This window comes from Leptodactylus fuscus, chromosome 9 (genome assembly GCF_031893055.1).
Source record: "Leptodactylus fuscus isolate aLepFus1 chromosome 9, aLepFus1.hap2, whole genome shotgun sequence".
In the NCBI taxonomy this organism is placed as follows: Eukaryota; Metazoa; Chordata; class Amphibia; order Anura; family Leptodactylidae; genus Leptodactylus; species Leptodactylus fuscus.
Genome location: NC_134273.1, coordinates 41,057,437 through 41,065,501, shown reverse-complemented (window position 1 = coordinate 41,065,501; position 8,065 = coordinate 41,057,437).

The window sequence follows — 8,065 nt, the reverse complement described above, 5'->3', positions numbered from 1 at the left end:
AAACATGTAACTGGATATGTGCAAGTGCATGATAGCTCTGCAGCCAAAGTGTTCTCCACATACAGTAGGCTAGGTAGCCTGGAAATGTCTCCCATTACATTACCGCATATGTGCCTACTTTAGGGAGAACGGCAAACTTAGTACATAAACACTATCTTCAAATACTCTGGCAACACCTCCTCAGTGACCCCTTAGTGGCAGTCTTCGGTACCATATAATGGCAGTCATTGCAAGAAGATGCCCAAAATTCCTGCTTTGCAAAATTCATTATATTGTAAGATATGTCTAACATGACGTGTGGCTGATCATGCTCAAGGCTCTGCAAGCCGGTAATAGCAAGTAGCCTAATATACTTTTAGCAGAAACTGATCTTTGCCAATTTCCCCCTAATAAACTTATCTCCCAGCAGAATAGTAGGATCAGGCAAGTTAAAATCTAATGTGTCATATCTGCCATCAGTGAACCGTTGTCACACCCCCCCCCCCCCCCCATACACATTAAATTGTCAGCTGTTGGCGGCATCCATCAAGATTAACCTAACCAAAATGTATATGGACAGCAAAACAAGTGAAAATGTATTAAAGGAAAGCTGTCACATGGGTTTTGGGTGTAAAAGCCCCACCTCCAGGCTAGTGCTGCACAAGGGCTTCTAAGGGGTATTATCAAGAAAGGACTTTTATTCTATATGCATATGTCCCAACCGTCCCGGATTCTGCGGGACATTCCCGGATTCAGGGTCATGTCTCGCAGTTTTGGTCAGCGGGATGTATGTCCCGGTTTCAACGCAGATGAGTTGAATACAGTATTGAAGGATGAATGAGCTATCGGCAGGCAGCTCCTGCTTCAACGCTGAGCTCCGCTCTGGGCGCGATGTGAGTGACGTCCTCACATCATGTCCGGAGCCAGAGCTCAGCGCTGAAGCTGAGACTGCAGACAGAATGGCAGGGGATCGAGGAAAGGTGAGTATCAGTGTTTTTATGTTATGAACAGTAACCTAGGGGCAGAGATGGAAGAGGAACACTGGGGTGCAAAGATGGAGGGAGGATATTATACTGGGGGCAGAGATAGAGGGGGACATGAAACTGCGGCAGAGGAAGGGGGGACATTAAACTGGGGGCAGAGATAGAGGGGGACATGAAACTGGGGCAGAGGAAGGGGGGACATTAAACTGGGGGCAGATGAAGGGGGGATAGTAAACTGGGGACAGATGAAGGTGACAAACTAGGGGGATTAAGAGGGACTTTAAAATGGGGACAACTGGAAGGGGACATTAAACAATGGGGATCACTGGAGGAGGATCTAGTTGCCCCCAGTTTCATGTCCCGCTCCAGCTGCCATTAATTTATTGCCCCCTCCAACTACCTCCACTGTTTACTGTCACCCTCCAGCTTCCCCAGTTTCATGCCCCCCTCTAGCTTCCGCCAGTTTAAACTGGGACATCAGGAGAGGGACTTGGGGCAGTTGGAAGGGAACATTATAATGTGGGGACATATACTGTACAGGTGACTCTATAGGGTTTATACTGTGTGGGGGCACATGACAAATGAATGTGAATGGGTGGAGTCAATGTAAAAGTGGGCGGAGCTAAATTTGCAGCGACACACATAGTGCGCCACATATTTTGTCCCTCTTTCCATTGTTCAAAAGTTGGGAAGTATGTACAGTATATGCTAATTACCTTTCCTAGTCATCTGGGTGGGCCACAAGCTTAGACTTGTCACATAGTGGCAGGACTATTGTTTTAGTAAGGGTAAAATGTCACATAGGCACAATAGACATGATTGATGGTCCAGTATGTGTCCAGTGTCCCAGCACATCTCTCAACTATAGTCCCTGCTCCATGGCGTGCACACATGAAGTCAGAGCTACAGAGCTACTACACTCAGATTCACTGTGCATGGCAAGGGGGCATAAAGCAAGTGCACATGGGGAAGGGGGCATTCAAAAGATGCATCAGGACACCGGACACCCCCGCTGGATCTTTAGATATGTAATTTTACACAAAAGCATGCATATGTCTGAAGAAAAAGAAAATATAGGGGTGGGCACTCACCAATCAGTAGACAAACAATCTTTTAGATAAAAGTAGTTCCTTTATTAGGTGCATGGATAAAAATTCAGGGAGGGAGTGACAGCATATTGGCAGAAAAATGGCAACAGCCGTTTCGCTTTTTCAAGCCTAGAATGCTAGAAAAAGCCTAGAAAGCCTAGAATTGAAAAAGCGTCTGTTTGGACGCGAAACGGCTGTTGCCATTTTTCTGCCAATATGCTTTCACTCCCTCCCTGAATTTTTATCCATGCACCTAATAAAGGATCTACTTTTATCTAGAAGATTGTTCGTCTACTGATTGGTGTGTGCCCACCCCTATATTTTCTTTTTCTTCACACGTTATGACTCTTGTTTTTCTTGGGGTTTTTGGAGCACCGCCGTATATAGTGTCAGCCGGCATTCTCTTAGGCCGGACAAAGAGTTAATCAGAAGGGGAAATATGTTACCACGATTTATAAAAGATTTTTGAGACAGAGTTGTGCCGCCCTCTTTTTTCTTTTCTTTTCTTTTTGTGAGCATGCATATGTCTGATTTAGGACTGGACTGGACAGTAATTTCTGCTATGCAAAAGTTTGAGTTCCATGAGGCATCCTTTTAGAAAACTCCCAATTCTGTTAGAAAAATGTCAGACTCACAGTTGGGGAGCGTTCACACCACCGTCGGTGTCCGACAGCTAGTGTCCGATGCTAATATCCACGCAAAATCTTGCGCGGACATTAGCATTGGACACTAGCTGTGTCCGTTACATTTTGCATTGATTTAAATGGACATCGGGTGTGTTCTTTTACTGTCCGTGGGTGTCCTTAACTGTCTGTTCACAACGATGTTCGATTTTTCAAGCGAACAGCAAAACCTACATGTAGTTTTTTGCTGTCTGCTTGAAAAATCGGACATCTTTGTGAACGGACAGTTAAGGACACCCACGGACAGTAAAAGAACACACCCGATGTCCATTTAAATCAATGCAAAATGTAACGGACACAGCTAGTGTCCAATGCTAATGTCCGCGCAAGATTTTGCGCGGACATTAGCATCGGACACCGACGGTAGTTTAAACACTCCCATACTCTTGATGGACTGAGGGCTGACAGCACTATAGTGCTCACTGTGGTCTCAGCTGTGACTAGGCCAATAAGTCAGGGGGCCACAGATCACACTATCACCCTACTAAGGCTGATTAAACTTTTTTTTGTTGTTGTTGATTGTGAGCCCCATATAGGTCTCACAAGGTACATTTTTCCCTATCAGTATGTCTTTGTAGTATGGGAGGAAATCTACACAAACACAGGGAGAACATACAAACTCCTTACAGATGTTGTCCTTGGCAGGATTTAAACCCAGGACTCCAGCGCTGCAAGGCTGCAGTGCTAACCACTAAGCCATCATGTTGCCCACGATTAAACTTCTTTGATGTCTGTGCATCATAAATGTATTATCCCTGATTTCTGGTGCCCTGGAGTTAGATAGGGGAAGAAGATCTGTGATACGCTGTTAGAAAGTAGAAAATTACACTTTTTACTGCCAAAAATAGCAGTTAGTCAGCATATGGTGAAGGGGATTCTGTTAAAGGAAGCCACGGCACAAAAGGGGTGACAATTACTCTGTTAGGGGGCACTGACAGGGGTTGAGAATGATGAGAATCTTGGCAGATAAATAAATGTAGGCCATGCAAAGCATTGACCTACATTACTGTTTTGTACATAAGATGTAAAAGCATTATGTAGGTTAGTCTTATGTTTCAACATGTTGTTTCAGGATATTATTACAGATAATTATTTAAGAGTCAGGATATTTGCGCTGTGGCATATTGTAGACTTCTGGGTGTCAGCATGATCAATCCTTTGTTCCTTTCAAGTGGGGTGTGAGAGAGGTTTATTCCCCTTTCTCCATTGAAACAATTGATGTTTGAGGGAAACAGAAGATACTGTATTTCACATGCATGGCTGTAAGGGAGGGTTCACACGATGTCTTTTGGCTCGTAATCTGGCATGTCTACACTGCGGGAGCTTTTGCGGGCCGTATACGCTCCCTTTGATTTCAATGGGAGCCAGGATCGTATACGCGCCGCGCGTATAGCGCCGCATATACGATCCCGGCTCCCATTGAAATCAAAGGGAGCGTATACGGCCCGCAGTGTAGACATGCCAGATTATGAGCCAAAAGACATCGTGTGAACCCTCCCTTAGGCTTTCATACTACCAGCTAACAATTCTAGTCTCTGATCGGTGAAGTATAAAGACCTATAACTCAAACTCTTCTAGTTACATCACTGATATAAGCAGGGAGCTGAAATCCCAGTGAACTCACCCACTATCTACAAAGCTGCACCCACCTGTGTGTTCTGGAAAGCCGCAATCTGCACCCAGTAAAGTGTATGTATGGAGCTGTATATTTATACACAAGTATGTTCAGTTTTTATTCTGTCAAATTCTGCATAGAAAAAAATATAATTGCATTGCTTTGAAAATATCTCAGTATTATGTTGCAGTATGGATGTGCCTTATGTTGGGAGTCTATGTATTTCTGCACATGCTCTGTGTGTATAACATTGGAAATGGGTTCTCCAAGACTGGATAGCGATGGACTATCCTTTAGATAGGTCACCAATATCAGAACCATGGGGTTCCAACACCCCCGTTCTGTTCTCGGCACAGTGTACAGAGCTGGAAGTAGTCTGTTCTGTCCACTGTGCCACGAAAACTAAATGTACAATTCCAGCCGAAAGAGGTCGTCAAGTTATGACAGACTCCTTTCCTGAGACCACTACCTCACTTGCCGCACTGTATGGCACTGCCGTAATTGATGCCAGCCAAACGACTATCACGCAAATGTTCATGTATTAGCTGATGCCAGCTTTTATAGCCTTTCGTAAATGGGGTGTACAATTGATAATAGGAGATGTAGCAATCTTTGTTTTCTTATATACTCTGCATTGGCCTTTGTATTATATTACTGATCAGTGTTCATCAGCCCCTACATCTGGTTGTGTATATATACATCTGGAATATATATATACATATAGAATATTTACACACATTCTATTAGTAGTCCAAGGTTCGCAGAGTTTGTTAAAAGGTTGAACAGTCATTGCTGCCAGCATAGTCTCAAGCAATAGAGACACCTTTGTACTCTTTTCAGTAGACACATGTCACCTACACGTGAGGGCTGAACCTAATCTGTCCACCGTAAATCATATAGCTCATTGTATATGCCTCCAAGCAGCTTCTAGAAACTTCTCTGTATGAAAGGTCCATACACATTGCTGAGCTGTGCAGTAAATAAAACCATTGCAATGAATATATGCAAAGGAAAGCAGTCTCCATAGTTAGCTAGTTATCTTTTTTATTTATGCAGAAAATAGCCATTAGTTCTCCAGGAATATATGTGCATATACACTTAATAGATATATACTATATATAGATTATAAAGTCTCGAGGTCTAGAATATCTAACAAATATTCTGGGTAGGCCTGTCACAGTTTGGCTACATGCGCCTGACCTGGAGCGTGTATCTGGCGTGTAAACGGAACATGGATGACATCTGTGCCACTTGTGCCTCTTTGGCTCCATTCACTGATGTCAATGAGCATGAGCTGCTAAATGGACAGGAATAAGACCTGTCCTGAATTTTGTCCTTGTCTCGCGGCCCTATACATGGGAAATACATGGACATGTGTATGGGGCCACAGAAATGAATGGGTCAGTGTGTTAGTCATGAAAAACATGGCTAGAACACGGACAATGCACCTGGTCATGTGTATGAGGTCTGAGGGTTCTTTTACATCAGGGGTAGGGAACCTTCGGCTCTCCAGCTGCTGTGAAACTACAACTCCCAACATGCTCCATTCACTTCCATGGGAGTTCCAAAAACAGCAGAGCAAGTATGCATGCTGGGAGTTGTAGTTTTGCAACAGCTGGAGAGCCCTACCCCTGTTTTACATGTTCTGGAATGTTACATCATGGAAAATCAGCACGTTTTACATGTAGATTTGCTGGAATTGCTGTCGAATTGTAAAAGGTAAAATAGGCAACAGTTCTGCAGCAAATCCACATGAAAGATGTTTTCTAGGTATCCTTAGATTGTAAGAAACTGAACCACACCCAGATTCCTGCAGAAAACGCTAACAAAGCTTATGACTATAAGATCCCTCTTATAGACAAAGTGAGCGGAGCGTAGACAGAATACACGGAGCGTAAACTCCGTGTGAAGGGGCCCTAAATTTTTTACTGTAGTTGCCTCATACACTGTCTACCAATAAGTATTTGGACACCCATGCAAATGAAGATATCTACGGTCGTGATGTACGTCACACCTTCTGCCGTTAAATAGGAAACAGCATTGGCATTAGTCAAATGCAAGATGCCACGAAGTACAGAGTTGTCCGATTTCAAGAAAGGGGTAATTGTGGGGTACCACAGAAATGGTCGATCCTTAATGGACATAGCGAGAGAACTGAATTACCCAAAACCGACAGTGGCCTATGGGATTACGAAATGGAAGGTGAACGGTGATTGTCAGATGTGCCCCGAGTCAGCAGACCCCCAAAACTGGGAGATAGAGACCGACGAGTGCTGGTCAGAGAAACCGCACCCAACCGATGGCTCACATACACCCGGAGTTTCACCAGGTGTCCGGGAGTATTGTGTCGATCAATACCATCTGTAAGGAAGCATCTGCTGGTTCTACCAACTATTGTATAGGAAGAAATGTGGTTTTTCTATTCTACCACAGGTGTCCTAATACTTATTGATAGACAGTGTATTTGTAGCCTTAGATGAGATGCTGCTTTATATTGTTGTTACTATTGATACTATTATACTGTGATTATTTCCAGTGTCTATATACTTGTGTGTTCACTGCTGGCCGATGAATCTTCTCCATTATATTAAAGAGCATTTAACAAAAAGCAACAGTAAAGTTTCTGAATTTTGTGAAAACTGTAATAATTTTTTTTATTTCTATTGGCTTCTGGGTAAACTTTAATATATTCATTATCACAGGTCATATATGTGTGTTATCATGCTTTATTAAAACATTGAAAGATGAAAGATGATATGTCTCTAAGAAGGTAAGTTGTGTGTGTGACCTTAGATCTTGACTGGGCGTCCTCCTACTGGATGAAGTATTTGGGCAGACATTGTTAATGGATACGGTGCAAAGTACCAGGCTTGGTGGTAATATTCACAATGGAGTCCAAGACTTAACTGTTACAAACCCTCTTGGGGACACGGCTAGACTAGTTAAAGTTCTCTGGTGGGCGCCATCTCTAGAAGAGGACACACAGTGTCCAAACTGGCTCCAAGTGCAACTGACAATAACTGAATTTGGCAGGATACCTTTTGCACAAGCAGGATTATTTTACAAGGTTTTCCTCAGTCCACAGTGCAAGCACTCTTTAGGAAGCAGTCAGAACTTCTTGCAAAATGTCAGCGACAAATTCAGTTAAGGGACTTCCTCAAAAAAAGAAAGTTCCTAGCAATCCCACAGCCCAGTGTAGGTCAAGGCAACAAGGGTTCACCACCCACTTAATCTCAAGTTCTACTATGGTTCACTAGGCAGACCCAGGTCTACTCTCAGACAGAACCAGATTGCTGCTGTCAGTCTGTCATGGCGCACACTGTACTATCCACTGCTTAGTACAATCTCCTCATACAATGGGGCACATTTATCAATACTATCGAACTTTACTATCTAAAACTATGACTTCTGTTCGTAGTTTTAGACATACTTATAAATCTGTTGTATGGACTCTCAAAAGTCACACTTTCCAACACATTAAAATTCTGGCTCACTTTCCCATGTTCCAAAATTCTGGCTCATTTTTCCAATGTGCCAAAAACTCTGTCTCCATTGTGCCAAATATCAAAAGAATCTGTCTCCATTGAGCGAAAAAATATCTGTCTTGATTGTTCTTGCGCCAAAATTGTGTCTCAATTGAATATTTAACTAAGTTTACACCATTTTAAACTTGGTCTACTTTCCACAAGCAAATTCTCCATATTCATTCTTTCCTGT